The following is a 15,526-nucleotide window of genomic DNA, read 5'->3' as shown; positions in this document are numbered from 1 at the left end:
CGTGCTGTGCAAGGAGAGCCACGAGCTGAAGCCAAGGACAAGCCAAACAAGACTGCTAAGATGTAGGACCACACTTGTATTTGGAGAGACGTGTTGATACGCGAATTAAAGAAGGAATCTTTCCAATATGCAGTATATGTAATAGGATTTGGCTGCAAGTTAATAAATAAAAAAAAAACAATAGCTCGAGCTTTCGATTTGCAGCAATGTTTAATCTTGCTTTCTCAATTATGTGTTGTTGTTGTTCTTTTCAGCTTTCTCCGCCATTTTATGTACTCACTTCAAAGCCACGTAAAATTGGACGCAAACACTGAAAATACCTAAATTACGAGTGCTGCGAAAAATCATGGTATCGTGATTCGTGCATAAGTAGTGATACGTGAATGCGAGGCGAAAATTTTGCTGAATTTCAATGAGGTTGCTGCAGAAATGGTGGATCGGTGGAGCAGAGCATTGTTAATTTTTGTAGCTTCATTTTTCTTTCTGTTTGTGCATACATTGGAGCAGCAGTTGCTGGTGTCAAGGGAAGAGAGATTGGCTTTGTTTCATATGAGATCTTCGTTAGGGTTGAGAGCGAGTTATTGGCCTATTAAATCCGATCCGTGCACTTCATGGGCGGGTATACAATGCACCAATGGCAGAGTTACTCGAATCAATATATCAGGATTCAGGAGAACTCGGAGGGGAAGTCGAAATCCTCAATGGCTCAATCATTAGTGAATTTGACCCGGTTATCACCATTCAACGCCTCGAATTTCGCATTGGCAGGGTCGATTCCCGATTGGTTCGGGTTGCATCTGCCTTCACTCCAAGTGCTTGATCTTAGGTCTTGTTTTATCAATGGTGTTATACCATTGACTCTTGGCAATTTGAGCAGTGTAATCGGATTGTATTTGTCTGATAACAATCTTACAAGTGTGATTCCACCCAGTTTAGGCCAGTTGGTTGGGCTTTCTGTCCTTGATCTTTCACGGAATCTCCTCACTGGGTCCATTCCAGCTACATTTGGTGATCTTGTAAACCTCACTATGCTAGATATGTCTTCGAATTTCATGTCTGGAGCGATACCTGCTGGTATTGCGACTTTGTCTAGGTTGCTGATGGGGTGCGTACTAAACAAGCCCAACAGCAATGACGGCCCATCAGCCCAAAGCCCAAGGAAGAGTATGAGTTCGGCATTACCAAAGAGTTCGGCCTCAGCCTACAGCTCGGTAAAAGCCAACCTATCAAGCTCTGCTCTCAGGTCGGCATCAAGCTCTACTCTCAGATCGGCAACCAAAGCAGGAGTATGAGTTCGGCATTACCAAAGAGTTCGGCCTCAGCCTACAGCTCGGTAAAAGCCATCCAATCAAGCTCTGCTCTCAGGTCGGCATCAAGCTCCACTCTCAGATCGGCAACCAAAGCAGTTCGGTCTCAGTATTCGACCGAACAAGGAGTTAGTGGACCCATACAGGATGTCCAACACACCCACTACCACGTGGTGTCAACTCAGGCCACGATCGTAGGCCATGACCTACGCTACATCCACGATCTTAGGCCATGACCTACACGACATCCACGACTTAGGGTGGTGATGCAAGCCACGATCTTAGTTCAATGTATAAATAGAACTTAGATCAGATAGAAAAGGGTTAAGCTCTCTAGAGATAAAATCATATAGCAAGTCTGTGTTGTAAGCTGTAATCCCAGATCAAGCAATACAAACCTGCCCCCATTTCTCCCCGTGGACGTAGATTTACCTCAGTAAATCGAACCACGTAAATTCTGTGTGTTGTAGTTTTCATTCTCTACCAGCTTTTACTAACATCAGAAATTCGCGGATCCATCACTGGCGCCGTCTGTGGGAAGCAGAGAACAAAATTTGTGATAAAGCGAATTTTTGATCCATTTTTTCCACCCAAAAAATGCATACCAGATCGCAGAGTACCCGTATTCCTGCCCGTGAGAACCAGGAGGAAGCCAATCCATCCCATAGGTCTGGAAAACAGCCTAGGGATAAATCCACCACCAGTTCTCATGGCGAAGGAACAGGCCGCTCCAAAAATCGTCCCACTGAGTCTTCCCAGCAGCCTGATTTGAATGAGGCTGTCAAGCTGTTCTTGGCTGAGAAGCAGGATGAGTTCTTAGCCTTCCTGCAAAAGAGCCAAGAGCCGAAGACGAAAGCGGAGGATTCTCCTTCCTCATCCAGACATGAAAGTCACTACCGCAGTAGTGCCGTGTCTTCCAGGAAGAAGAATCCTCAACCCCGACATATTCCTGTTCTTCCTCGGTACCGGAATCACAGGAGAACTCAATCTCCTCCATACCGACGAGATATCGGATTCGCCGTGTACGGAGCACTGAAGACTCCGTTCTCGGACGACATCACCCGAACTCCCCTACCACAGAACTACCGAACTCCGTCGATGACTTACGACGGGCTCGTGGACCCTCACGATTTCTTGGGGCGCTATCAGTATAACATGGCGAACCAGGGTCTCAACGAGGTCCACATGTGCAAGCTGTTTCCCGAGCTGCTCATCGGGAACGCGAGAAGGTGGTTCGATAGCCTCCCCCAGGGCAGCATCAGATCTTACCGAGATCTAATGGATGCCTTCCACAGGAGGTTCTTTCAGAAAGCGGAAGCCCGAATCACTTCGGCTCAGCTGCTTTCCATTCGTCAAGGTCGCGACGAAAAAATCAGCGACTTTATGACAAGATTCCACAAGGAATGCCTGCAAGTAGACGATCTCAACGATCTGCTTGTCATCTCGGCATTCCAAAATGGAATCCTGCCCGGAGCTCTCTACAGGAAGCTCGTTGAGTGCGGTCCGCAGACAGCTCAGGAAATGTGGGACATTGCGGACCAGTACTCCCGGGCCGATGAGGCAGACCGTCGCAAACGGTCGTTAGACAGCTCATCGTCCCGAGGAGACAGGAGGAAGCCCGATCAAAGCGATCAGGGACATCCTTGCCGAACTCCTTTTGGCGATCAGGGACATCCTCGCCGAACTCCTTTTGAAAGGATTCAAAGGACTCCGGTGCAAGAGAGATTGGGACCCCGTCTCAATCCCGAGAAGCCGTCCGCTCAGTTCGTACCGCTGAACAAGCCGAGAGCGGAAATTTTCGAACTGCACTCTGACCTGTTCGAAAAGCCAAAGCGGATGACGAAATCTGCCGCGCGCCGACCCCAGGATAACTACTGCTCCTACCATCAAGACCACGGTCACGATACCGAGGAGTGCAGAAACTTGGCTGCAGGTATCGATGTTCTTGTGAGGACAGGGACATTGAAAAAATACCAAAGCAAGCAGTCAAAGAAGAATAAGAAGCAGAGAGGTGCGAACTGCGCTCCTCAGGATCCGAAAAGGCAGCCGGATCCCGAAGACGATGACGAGCCGCAATATGATGGAGTAATCCTGACTATTGACGCTCTCCCTGCCGGGAAGACCAAGTCGTCCCTGAAGTCAGAGCGCAGAGGCTCCAATCGAGAAGAGCCAACGCATAAAAGGCTGAAGCAGGACGAAGTGATTACGTTCTCGGATGCTGATCCCGTCCCGGCCATCTCTCCTCACCAAGACGCCATTGTCATCCAAGCCGGAGTGGCAAACAAACTGATCCACAGGGTGTTTGTGGATACAGGAGCGTCAGTCAGCATTCTTTTTAAAGAGTGCTTCGACAAACTAGAAGTGGACCCAGCTCGGCTCAGCCCGGCTCCGCTTCCCCTGAAGAGCTTCGCCCAGGAGGACACCCGCCCTGAAGGTATTATCAGCCTTCCGATCACGGTGGGGAAAGCGCCTACTAGCTCCAGTACGATGATTGAGTTTTTCGTGGTGAAAGCTCGGTCCCCGTACAACGTCATCCTGGGAAGAGACTGGCTCAACACAGTTCGGGCCATTTGCTCCACTTATCACCTCACCATCAAGATCCCTACTAAAGGAGGGATAGCGGTCATCCGAGGTGACCAAAAGAGAGCAAAGGAATGTCTGCAAATTGCGCTTAGAAGTGCCGAGCAGTCAGATCGGCACCACCAAGCATAGCAATCACAGCAGCCGGAGTCAGAGGCAATGACCGAAGTCATACCGGAGCCGAATTCGATGACAGTTCAGCTGTACGAAGACGATCCATCCAGAACGGTTAAGATCGGCTTCGCGGGAACGCCTCTACTTCGGGAAAAAACCATCCAGCTCCTCAAGGAGTACAAAGACGTCTTTGCATGGTCTCCGTTGGACATGACCGGAGTGCCCCCCGAGGTAATCACTCATCGTTTAAATATTGATCCTTCGGTCCGGCCGATAAAACAGAAGCAAAGACTCTTTGCGGCAGAACGAAGTCAAGTCATCCATGACGAAGTCCGTCAATTATTGAAGGCGGATGTGTTATTCGAAGTGAAGTATCCTTCGTGGGTGGCCAATCCTGTCATGATCAAGAAAAAGGAAGGAGGATGGCGGATGTGCATAGATTTCACCGATCTAAATAAGCACTGTCCCAAAGATTGCTATCCCCTTCCGAACATAGATAAAAAAGTAGAAGCTCTGATAGGCTTTGAAATTTTTTGTTTTCTTGATCTATACAAAGGATACCATCAGGTTTTAATGGATGAGATTGACGCTTCAAAAACGGCCTTCATTACTGACTTCGGCATTTTCGCTTATAAAAAGATGCCATTCGGTTTAAAGAATGCCGGAGCCACTTATCAAAGGATGGTAGACAAGCTTTTTCGGCACCTGATTGGAAAGGAGGTCGAAGTGTATGTTGACGATATAGTCGTCAAGAGCAAAAGCACCCCGGAGTACGAGCACAACCTCAAGTCCACTCTCAACGTGCTCAAGAAAGCCAACCTCAAACTTAATCCCCAAAAGTGTACCTTTTTGGTAGATTCGGGAAAGTTTCTGGGTTGTTGGGTTTCTAAAGACGGACTCAAGGCAAACCCCTCAAAAGTTCAAGTCGTTCAGAACATGGCAATGCCGAAGTCCATACATGACGTGCAAAGGCTAACCGGATGTCTAGCCGCACTGAGTCGATTCCTTTCCCAAGCAGCCGAAAAGCAACTGCCGTTCTTCAAGGTGTTGAAAAAGGCACCAAAGTTCGAGTGGGGAGCCGAGCAGAAAAGGGCCTTTGACGAGCTCAAAAGTTATCTAGCCGAGCTTCCTATTCTCTCTGCTCCAACCGAAGCCGAAGTACTATTCTTATACTTAGCGGCATCGGATCAAACCATCAGCGCGGTGCTTGTACGAGAAGAAGGCCTAAAGCAGCTTCCCATCTATTTTACAAGCCGAGCATTAAGAGGTCCAGAAACCAGGTATCAACCTCTGGAAAAGATTGCTCTAGCATTAGTAAATGCAGCAAGGAGACTGCGGCCATACTTCTATGCTCACAAGGTATGCGTCTTAACTGATCTGCCACTCCGGCAAGTGTTGACCAAACCAGAAGCATCAGGCAGAATCGCCAAGTGGGCTATAGAGTTGGGAGAGCACACAATTGAATATCTACCTCGGAAAGCCATCAAGGGACAAGCCTTGGCGGATTTTCTTGCAGAAGCGAAGTTCGATCAAGCAATTCCCGTTATTGCCGAACAGAAGAATTCCGTCAATGCCGAGCTAGCACAGCCCTTGGAATCCGAAGTAGAGCCGCCGGACTGCTGGAGCGGATTCGTAGATGGAGCTTCAAACAAGATGGGAAGTGGAGCTGGTATTTTACTTGTCGCTCCCGACGGACACGAGGTAACCTACTCACTTCGTTTCCTATTCCCCACTACTAATAATGAAGCCGAGTACGAAGCCCTCCTGGCCGGACTCCAGTTAGCGCAAAGTCTGCTCGTCAAATCTCTCAAAGTCCATTGTGATTCACAAGTCATAGTAAATCACATGTTGGGTACAAGTGAAGCTCGTGACGAGAGAATGAAGAAGTATTTGGACAAAGCGCAAAGCATCAGCCGAAGTTTCTCCTATTTTCGGATAATCCGCATTCCCAGAGCGGAAAATAGCCGAGCAGATGCCTTAAGTAAGTTGGCCTCAGATCCGAGCTCAAAGGCGGAAGAATTAATGCATCGAAGCATTGATGAAGCCGAGGTACATTCAGTATCCAGCTCGCCGAACTGGATGACGCCGATCTTGCAGTATCTGGATCAAGGACAATTGCCCGAGGATAAGAGAGAAGCTCGGAAGATCACGTGCCGAGCACTTCGGTACGAACTTCATGAAGGAGTCCTCTTTAGAAAGTCTTACCTCCAGCCGTTATTGCGGTGCGTAGGACCAGAAGAGACGGACTACATCCTCAGAGAAGTTCATGAAGGATCGTGCGGTAGCCACATCGGAGCCAGAGCTTTAGCTAAAAAAGTTCTGAGATGGGGATATTATTGGCCAACCATGGTACAAGAGGCAGTGCAGCTCGTCAAGAAGTGTACGAAGTGCCAAATTCATGCAAATGTCCCAAGGATGCCGCAGACCGATCTATACACTATGCAAAGCCCTTGGCCTTTCATGCAATGGGGCATAGACATAGTGGGACCACTTCCTCAAGCTCCTCGGCAAATGAAATTCCTTATCGTTGCCGTGGACTACTTCACGAAGTGGGTGGAGGCTGAACCATTAGCTACGATAACGAGCTCAAAGGCATTGGACTTCGTCTGGAAGAACATAGTGTGCCGATTTGGCATACCCCACATCCTCATCTCGGATAATGGGACTCAGTTCACCGACAAGACGTTCAAGAATTGGTGCCAAGAGCTGAACATTCAACAGCGGTTCACTTCGGTCTCCCATCCCCAAGCGAACGGACAAACGGAAGTAACAAACCGGATTCTGGTGAAAGGGTTAAAAGCTCGGTTAGAACAAGCCAAAGGACAATGGGTAGAAAATCTCCCTCAAGTCCTATGGTCCTACCGAACTACACCCAAAACCTCCAACGGTGAAACTCCGTATAGTCTGGTGTACGGCACTGAAGCCGTAATTCCGGTGGAGATCGGCGTACCCAGTCCCCGAACTCTAAATTTCTCCTCAGAAATGAATGACGACGGACTGAGAGCAGAACTAGATCTCGCCGAAGAAAGAAGAGAATTGGCGTGCATAAAAGCAGCCAAGTATAAGGAGCAAGTAGCCCGGTATTATAACCAAAGGGTGAAAAAGCTTCAATTTCAAGTGGGAGATCTCGTCTTGAGAAACAACGAAGTAAGCCGAGCAGAAAAGCTGGGCAAACTCGAACCCACATGGGAGGGTCCATATCGGGTGTCCGAAGTCCTCGGCAAAGGGTCTTATAAATTGACTCACATGTCAGGAGAACAAGTACCCCGAACATGGCACGTCTCCAACCTCAAGAAGTACCACTTGTAAGAGACAAGGTCCGGTCAGTCTGTCTTGTGTCTAGTTCGGTCATAGGGGTACATGTTTTTATTTGTTTGTTTTTTACTTATACCTTTTACTTGTCGTTTTAAAAAAAAAAGGTTTAAAGTTTTTTTCCTTCGTCTTTTTCATTTTTTCTCTATGTGTTTTGTCTCTATGTGCTTGTCGTCTCTTACAAATGGTACCTAGGTATATCGTTCTTTAAAGACTGATCTCCTTTTTAGATCGATTATTAAAGACTATTGTGAGTCCAAGCTTCTACGGAGGATATAGGACCACAATTCAGCTTAACAAGCAGTCCGTCTGAAACGAACTGCAATAAGCCAACGATTGTGAGTCCAAGCTTCCAAGGAGGATACAAGACCGCAATTCAGCTTAACAAGCACTTCGTCTGAAACGAACTGCAATAAGGGAAAGTCCGATCCACGCGATAAACCTCGCCGAATTAGGACGACCAAGTTCGGTCAAAGAAGTTTACCTCATAAGACCGGGGACGACCATGTCTGGTCAAAGAGGTTTACTGCATAAGACCACTTCGGTTAACTGGGAAAGTCCGATCCACGCGATAAAACTCGCCGAATTAGGACAAGGGAAAGTTCGATCCAGGCGACAAAAATCGCCAAATTAGAACACAAACCAAGTCGGGTCAAAGATGTTTATTTCATCAGACCAAAGACGAGTCCGGTCAAAGATGTTTATTTCATCAGACCAAAGACGAGTCCGGTCAAAGATGTTTATTTCATCAGACCAAAGACGAGTCCGGTCAAAGATGTTTACTTCATAAGACCAAGGACCAAGTCCGGTCAAAGAAGTTTACTTCATAAGACCGAGGACAAGTACGATGAAATTTTTTCGCTAAGCTGTAAATACAGTGTTAGAAGCGAAAACAAAATTTCATTTTTCAAATCTTGTTCGGCATACAACTCAGCTACCCTACAAAATGGCGTTACGCTATTACAAAGGACTATTCTACTGTCCAGGGTTGCTGAAGTTAAGCCACCTATCTGCAAAATCCTCTGGAAGCCGAGTTCGGTTGTTCCGAGCAGATGAAGAATAAGCAGGTCGACGAGATGCTATCCTCGACCCAACGCCTCTTCCCCGAGCCCGAGAAGTCCTAACACCTCGGCGATGAAGAGTCTCTGCAATAATCATCTGCTGATCTTGCTCGCTCATAGTCACAACTCCTCGGCGAATTTCAGTCCGTCCCTGTCTTGACGATTCCGGTTGCTCCTGAGCCCGTTCTCGTCTTGACGTTTCCGGCTGTTCCGGAGTTCGTTGTTGACTGGAAGTAGGATTTTGAACAAGGGAACCAGAGGTTTGATCTGGAGTGCGAGCATCTGTTGGCGCGATATGCCGAAGGAATCTTTCTATGGAGGGGCGCCGAGAAAGAACAATGTTGTACCGAGAAGCCCAACGCCGCAGTGATGTCACAACTTGTTGGCAAGCCGGGCTCTCCAGCACATTGTTCATACGGAGTACATGATATTCCTCCCACAGTTCGTCAACTCGACTCTGAACATCTGATATGGTCATTCCCCCGCGCACACGGATGTAATCCTCATACGCAGTCCTCTCAGCAATGGCCGTATTCAGCTCGGCCTCCAGATCTTTCTTATCGGACTCTAAGTCCTTGATATCGGCCTCCAGCTTCACTAAACGAGCCAGAAGCTCGTCATTCTTCGTCTGATCGGCTATAGCTCTTCTCTCAGCTTCGTCCAAAGCCGAAGAGTACAGCCGTTTCCAGTGAAGTATCTCCATCTCCTTGGGTACAAAGCAGCTATATTAGTTCGGCAGCTGTACCGAGCAGATAGTAAAATACAACAGGAATAAAGGCGAGTACGAAAAGCTATACGAAGACAAGTGTAGAGAATTTTTCATTCACAAGGAAAATTTTACACTAGGAGGGCATCAAGGCCATTTTACAAGGAAGAAACTAGACTAAGAGAAGGGAGACGAAATCATACTCCGCCAGCTTCGTCTCCGGCTCCTTGGTCTGGTTCAGCTTCTTTCTCCTGAACTACCTCAGCCTCGGCCTCGCATCCTGCCGGCCTCGCCTCCGCCTCCTGATCGGCCTCCTTCTCCGGATGCCCGGCCCGCTCGACTTCGGCCTCCAGCTCCGGCGGCCCGTCCTCACCCTCTCCGTTGTAAGTCGAAGCGGGTGAAACGGGTCCCACGGAGGCAAAGATAGCCTCCAGGTTCTCGTCCCGATCAGCTCGACAACTCCGGACTCGGTCTGCAGAAAGCAGGACCGAAGATGAAGCGAGCTCCTCAAGGAGCGGCAGATTCTGAAGCCGAGCTGCTATCTCTCGGCTGTACAGAGGCAGCACGACGTCGGCCCCCTGCTCGCCCTTATCGGCAATTAGCCTTACCAGGCTACCGACAAAGGCTGAGAACTGGCTGCTCAAAAAGAGTTTCTCCGTGTAAACACGGAGAGCCTCCCCTTGGGCAACCACGGCAGCAGCATCCCTCCGTTTCGTCTGCTCCCGCTGGATGACGAGCTGGTTTTTGGCAAACCGAGCTTCATCCTGGGCCGAAATCCTAGCAGCTCTGGCCTTCTCAAAGTTAGCCTCAGCCTGTTCGGCCCGATGACAAGCAGCCGCCAACTTCCTCTGCATCTCAGCATAGTCATTGGACGCTTTGGAGAGTTCGACGGCGACGAGCTTGGAGAGCATATCGTTCCTCTGAAAATGAATAAAGAAAAAAGTCAACAAAGGGGCCACAAAAAATGCAGGAAAAAAGCAAGGCCAGAAAATCAAGAAGAGATTTCACCTCGGCGAAGTCCGTGGGCCATAAAAACGGCTCACAGATATGTTCCGAAGGAGGCGCCAAGACCACGTCTTTCTCTGGCGCTCTCGGGGGCTTCTGGGCCTTCCCCCTCCCCTTGGCCGAAGTTGACTCCGGCTTCTTCGGATCCGAAGAGGTTTTTTGCCTTTTCGGAGTCCTCTCGGCATCAGACGCCGAGCTGGTGGTTTTCGGCCTCTCCGGCTCCTTGGACTCCGAAGATTTTCGGGTAGCCTTGTTCAGCATGTACACTGCCAAAAAGCAAGAAAGCAAGGTTAGTTTTCTTCGTTAAAGCAGTAGAACATAAAGGTAAAGAAAAATCCTCACCCTCGGCCTCTTCGTCCGAAGACGAGATGTCGAACACGACGTCGCCCTTGACGAGCTCAGACTCCGTGTATTGTTTCCTAACTACGGGAATCTTGTTGAGCTCGCCATCGAGCTCGGCCAATGGTTCTAACCGAGGGTGAGGAATCACGGACTCCGGCCCTCTCCAGGGAAAACTAGGAGCCGCTGTCCTATTATAGTAGAAGAAGCGGTTTTGCCATTTCGGCCACTTGGTTTTGCAGAATGCCCTAAAAGGCTGTAAGGGGATCAAGTAAAACCAAGATCCCTTCCTTTTAAATTGGAAAAAATTAAGGATTGCCCGCAGAGACAGATCCTTATCTAACCTACGGAGTTCGGCAGCAAAAGCCGACAAGTGCCTCCAAGAATTCGGAGTCACCTGACCTAAAGGGAGTTGAAAAAAATCAAGAAGCTCTACAAAAGGTGGGGGAAGAGGGAAACGAAGCCCGCATTCTAAGCAGGCTTCGTAAACGGTGGCATAACCCTCCGGCGGGTCGTTAGCCCTATGATCATCGTCGGGAACCACCGCCTTCCCCCCAGGAAAAGAGTATTTTTCGTAAAGGGATATCACAGTATCCTTACTCAAGATACTGTGAAAATACTCTACGGTCTTCTCCCCGGATTCTTTCCGGCTAGAAGACCCCTTACCCCCTTTTCTACCGCTACCAGACTCAGACGAAGAAGAAGCAGACATGGTTCTTACTCTTTGAAAGTTTGAAGAAATCCTGAGGAAATTTTTGAAAGCGGAAGGAAATTTTTCACGCAAAAGATAGAGAGTGCAGAAGAAGCCAATAGCAAAGGTGTTCAAATGATGAAGAAAGGCGGTATTTATCAGATTTGGAAAAGATTTCAAATCATCGCACCGTTTCATATTCCACCTTTTCAGGATTCGACGGCCGGATTTTACTGTCGCATTTAATGCCGCATTTAATGCAGTCACGCGCAGGGCACGTCCCCTGACTTCAGCCTCCCCCGTACCCTTTTCCAGAATGCCGAAGTGACTCGCTTCGCCGAAGTGATTCACTTCGCTTTTCGGGGGGGGTAGTGATGGGGTGCGTACTAAACAAGCCCAACAGCAATGACGGCCCATCAGCCCAAAGCCCAAGGAAGAGTATGAGTTCGGCATTACCAAAGAGTTCGGCCTCAGCCTACAGCTCGGTAAAAGCCATCCAATCAAGCTCTGCTCTCAGGTCGGCATCAAGCTCCACTCTCAGATCGGCAACCAAAGCAGTTCGGTCTCAGTATTCGACCGAACAAGGAGTTAGTGGACCCATACAGGATGTCCAACACACCCACTACCACGTGGTGTCAACTCAGGCCACGATCGTAGGCCATGACCTACGCTACATCCACGATCTTAGGCCATGACCTACACGACATCCACGACTTAGGGTGGTGATGCAAGCCACGATCTTAGTTCAATGTATAAATAGAACTTAGATCAGATAGAAAAGGGTTAAGCTCTCTAGAGATAAAATCATATAGCAAGTCTGTGTTGTAAGCTGTAATCCCAGATCAAGCAATACAAACCTGCCCCCATTTCTCCCCGTGGACGTAGATTTACCTCAGTAAATCGAACCACGTAAATTCTGTGTGTTGTAGTTTTCATTCTCTACCAGCTTTTACTAACATCAGAAATTCGCGGATCCATCAGTTGCAGTTCTTGAACCTTTCAGGAAACAGCTTGTCGTCTTCAATACCTGCTCAACTAGGTGAGCTTTCTGGTTTGGTTGAGCTTGATCTTGGATTTAACTCACTGTCCAGGTCAATGCCGGCGGAGTTGAGAGGAATGAGAAGTCTGCTACGTATGGTGCTTAGGAACAATTTTCTTTCAGGATCACTGCCTGGTGATGTGTTTGTTTCTTTGACTCAGCTGCAGTTTTTGGTTATGAGTCATAATGGCTTCAGTGGGGCACTTCCAGATGTGCTGTGGTCAATTCCCTCATTGCAGCTCCTTGATGTGTCTGTGAATAACTTCACTGGTTTGCTGCCCAATGTGAGTTCCACCGTTAAGGCCACTGCTGCCTTGTTTAACGTTTCTCTGAATTTATTGTACGGACCTCTTACACCTGTAATTGGAATGTTTACTTTCATGGACTTGGCGGACAACTATTTTGAGGGTCCTGTTCCAATCTCTGCACACGGCAAAACATTTCTTAGTAGGAATTGCCTTCAACGGGTGGACGATCAGAGGTTTGCAACAGATTGTGCCTCATTCTATGCGGATAGGAAACTGTCATTCGATAATTTTGGAGAGCCTAAGACCGCTCAACCCACAGCTGCTCCCGAGTCCAAAAATAAGAGCCAAGCCAGTTATCATTCTAGCTTCTGTCTTGGGAAGTGTTGGGCTTCTTGCAGTTGTGATGTCAATTGGTGTACTGTTAATTGTATGCAAGCGAAAGGGGGTGACAACAAGTCAAAGGAGTAACGGCGTGGGGCCTGGTCCAGCTGGTGGAAGTTCACCACCCCCAGGAGTCTTGAACTTTTCAACTCGGGGTGATGCATTTACGTACCAACAGATTCTTCAAGCTGCTAATGAATTCAATGACGCAAATCTTATCAAGCACGGTCATTCTGGTGATCTCTTTTCTGGGAAACTTGAAGGTGGAATCCCTGTAATTATAAAGAAGATAGATTTACTGTCATCAGTTAAAAGGGAAACATACATGTCCGAGTTGGAAATTTTCAGCAAGGTTTCCCATCTTAGACTGGTCCCTCTCTTAGGGCATTGTTTGGAGAACGAGAACGAGAAGTTTTTTGTTTACAAACGCATGCCAAATGGAGACTTGTCCAGTTCTCTGTTCAAGAAAAGCAAACCAGATGATGATAGTTTACAGTCATTGGACTGGATAACTAGACTTAAAATTGCAATAGGAGCTGCTGAAGGTCTATCTTACTTGCATCAAGAATGTACTCCACCGCTTGTTCACAGGTAGCTTGTGAATCTTTTATACTCTCAGTTCAATCAACGCTTAACTGTTTTAACTAATGACACAGAAAATGCACTGAAAGAGTATAAATGTTTCTGCATAGTTTTGATTGTGTTTTGTTGCCTAAGATTCGTTATATTGATATAGTACCTCTATGACTACACATAGAATGTAAGATATCCCATTGTCTTATGTACCCAATTTCCTGTTCATTATTTTAGACTAAAACTCTAGCTAGTCATTGAGTATTATCAAACTTGCATCTAGAGAATTGTTGTGCTGTTTTCCTACCATTTTTGGTTATCGATGCAAGTTAAACACTGTAACTTTTTACCCCATATGACGAGAAGCTTTCTCTGAATTTGTTTGATTCATGCACATTTCTTGAATGGTAAGATCATTTAATAGGTATAGGAGTAAAGGAATGGTTGGGATTGGGACGGCAATTCTGTCTAGTTCTTAGCCTGAAAAGTTTGTCTAGTTTTCCATCCCATTCACTATATTTCAACAAAGGCAACATGAACATATTCTTTTAAGTTACTTGGCGATTTATAACTTAAAAAAATTCCTAGACATTAAAGTTAATGCATAGTTGGTTTTATCATTGTTTTGTGACATATTTTGGGTCTTCTCTGATGCCTGTTCTTTCTGCGCTCGATCTTCTCTTGAGCGAGAGTTTAACGTATTTATATACTAATTCCAAATCCTTATGGTAACAAGTAATAATTCATTGCAAGAAAAAGTGGAGAAGAACTTCTATATTGGTAAATTGTCTATTGTCTCTGTTTTGACCCTCTAGTCTTCCCTTATACAATGACTTCTTCGGTTTCTTGTATTCCTGAAGGGACATTCAAGCCAGCAGCATCCTGCTTGATGATAAATATGAAGTGCGGTTGGGAAGCTTGAGTGAGGTTTGTGCTCAAGAAGGAGATTTTCATCTCAATAGGAACACAAGATTACAACGGCTCCCACAGTGAGTATTTCCTATTTGGATCCGATTGCTGATTTATTTATTATTCTGAAGTTTTCAATTTTCAAATGAACTTAGACAGCAAATACTGAATCTTCAACAGTACTGAGGTTTTGTTTGTTGAATATTAAAGCTTGGTGATCTTATCTTTCTTTCACAATATCCTTGAACATATTCATTTTGAGATGTTGAAGCTGTTTGGTTCACTCTTCAACAGAATGTTTTTACTGTTGGGAATTTGTTTAATGCACTCTTTGTATTTAATATTGGCATATAGTATATAATTCTCTGATGCTGCAACAATTATACTGCCAATATTTTCAGCTGAACATGACCATTATAACTTTGCATACAGCTTGTTCTGTAGATTATAACCTACTTATTTTTTCTGTATCTTGCAATTTTTTGTCGAGATAGTGACTGTTCCCCCCCCCCCCCCCCCCTGTATGCAGGTCTTCGGACCAAGCTGCTTCAGGTTCAGGTATAGTTACTTCCTTTATTTTGAGTTTGTGCTAATTTTTTAGTCTGGACATGCTTGTCCGCATAGCAAGTTATGATCACGTGTTGATGTTATATCTAATGATCCAAAGTTCCAAACATTCTCTTCTATCCCAATGATCAGGTACACCTAATGGAACGTGTGCCTATGATGTATACTGCTTCGGGAAGGTATTGCTCGAGCTTGTGACTGGTAAGCTGGGCTTGAGTTCATCCACCAACGCCACCACGAAGGAGTGGTTGGAAGCAACGCTACCGTACATTAGTATGTACGACAAGGAGCTGGTCACAAACATCGCGGACCCTTCATTAGTCATTGATGAGGATCTCCTGGAAGAAGTATGGGCGATGGCAACAGTCGCGAGGTCTTGCCTCAATCCCAAGGCGACAAGGTGTCCCCTGATGCGCTACGTCCTCAAAGCTTCAGAAAATCCTCTGAAGGTGGTAAGAACCACAACATCCTCTAGAGGGTCATGGAGTGCTGCTCTGTTCGGTAGCTGGCGGCAGGGTTCTTCAGTGGCCATGTCGCATAAAGCTGAAGGCAGCAATAGTGTCAAGCAGTCGGGAATGACGGGGTCTACAGGGAGCGGGCGGATTGGTTCATTGTCAAACAGAAGACATTCGAAGGAGATCTTCCCTGAGCCTTTGGATATGGGGAGAGGGGGCGAGAATTAGAGAGGGAATGG

General features: G+C 46.9%; 1 pseudogene; it reads left to right on the top strand.

Moving 5' to 3' along the window:
- The first annotated feature begins 429 nt into the window (after nucleotides 1-429).
- LOC121741714 lies at nucleotides 430-15,515 on the top strand (annotated as a pseudogene).
- Nucleotides 15,516-15,526: the final 11 nt, after the last annotated feature.

Source organism: Salvia splendens, chromosome 7, assembly GCF_004379255.2.
Source record: "Salvia splendens isolate huo1 chromosome 7, SspV2, whole genome shotgun sequence".
NCBI lineage: Eukaryota > Viridiplantae > Streptophyta > Magnoliopsida > Lamiales > Lamiaceae > Salvia > Salvia splendens.
The sequence above is the reverse complement of the archived record's forward strand: the minus strand, read 5'-3'. Positions and strand labels throughout refer to the sequence as shown.